The sequence below is a fragment of the Balaenoptera physalus genome, assembly GCF_965194825.1.
Source record: "Balaenoptera physalus genome assembly, chromosome: 1".
In the NCBI taxonomy this organism is placed as follows: domain Eukaryota; kingdom Metazoa; phylum Chordata; class Mammalia; order Artiodactyla; family Balaenopteridae; genus Balaenoptera; species Balaenoptera physalus.
The window spans coordinates 71,771,982-71,773,339 of record NC_138882.1 but is presented as its reverse complement, the minus strand read 5'-3'; the positions used below and the strand labels follow the sequence as shown (position 1 = coordinate 71,773,339).

The following is a 1,358-nucleotide window of genomic DNA, read 5'->3' as shown; positions in this document are numbered from 1 at the left end:
GCAGAGCGGAACAGGGAAACAAGGACAGGGAAACAGGCACAGGGAGAGGGAGGGAGAGAGGGAGAGAGGAGAGGGAAGAGGGAGATGAAAGAAGGAGAGGAAAGAGGTAGAGGGAGAGAGGGAGAGGGAAGAGGGAAAGGGAGAGGGAGCGAGGGAGGGGAAAGAGAGAGAGGGAGAGGGAGAGAGGGAGGGAGAGAGGGAGAGACAGATGGAGAGAAAGAGAGGGAGAGGGAAAGAGGGAGAGGGAAGAGGGAGAGGGAAGAGGGAAAGGGAGAGGGAGCGAGGGAGGGGAAAGAGAGAGAGGGAGAGGGAGAGAGGGAGGGAGAGAGGGAGAGACAGATGGAGAGAAAGAGAGGGAAAGAGGGAGAGGGAGAGTGGAACAGGGAAAGAGGGACAGGGAGAGAGGGAGGGATAGAGGGAGGAGAGGAAGCAGGGAGAAAAGAGAGAAAGAACACACCATCTACACTTCTGTCAAATGACACCGGGGATCCTTACACAACCAGGAGAAAATAACACAGGGAGGCTCTTTCTCAGCTGGAACTGGAACTGCAGACGGGGCCAAACACCACCAGGCTGGCCACAAATGTCCAGCCGCTGCTCCAGCCCCGTCAGCTGTGAGTCCGGTCACCAGGGCTCTGAGTGTCTGCTCCAGGGAGCTGGGGTTCACCCTCTCACCCGGGAGGCTGGGCCAAGACAGCAGGGCCCCGGGCTGGAACATAGGTGGGAAAGCATCCCCACAGGATAGCTTGTGTAAGCAGATTCAGCTGCCAGATTCTAGAGGCCCGGGACCACCCTGTGGCCCGTGAAACCCAGGAGCCACGAGGGTCTTGCATCGTGATTCCTGTCCATTGGACTGTAAAGTTTATGTAGGGAATCTTGGAAACAGTGGTAACAAGGCTGAATTGGAACGAGCTTTAGGCTATTATGGACCACTCTGAAGTGTGTGGGGTGCTAAAAACCCTCCTGGCTTCGCTCTTGTTGAATGTGAAGATCCCCGAGATGCAGCTGATGCTGTCCGAGAACTAGATGGGAGAACACTATGTGGCTGCCGAGTAAGAGTGGACCTGTCGAATGGGGAAAAGAGAAGTCGAAATCGTGACGCCTCCTTCTTGGGGTCGTCGCCCTCGAGATGATTATCGGAGGAGGAGTCCTCCACCTCCCACACATCTCCAAGATGGAGAGCCTTCTCCGTCAGCCAGAGCAGGTCCCTTTCTAGATATAGGAGAAGAGAGAGATCCCTGTCCCAAGAGAGAAATCACAAGCCATCCCGATCTTTCTCTAGGTCTCCTAGCCGATCTAGGTCAAATGAAAGGGAAATGGAAGACCACTTTGCAAGAGGAGTGGTGTACAGGCAATAA

General features: G+C 55.2%; 1 pseudogene across 1 annotated transcript; it reads left to right on the top strand.

Annotated features, from left to right (window-relative positions):
• Positions 1 to 806: 806 nt before the first annotated feature.
• LOC309654471 (serine/arginine-rich splicing factor 3 pseudogene) lies at positions 807 to 1,358 on the top strand (annotated as a pseudogene). The gene has a single exon. The product of its transcript is annotated as a serine/arginine-rich splicing factor 3 pseudogene (transcript).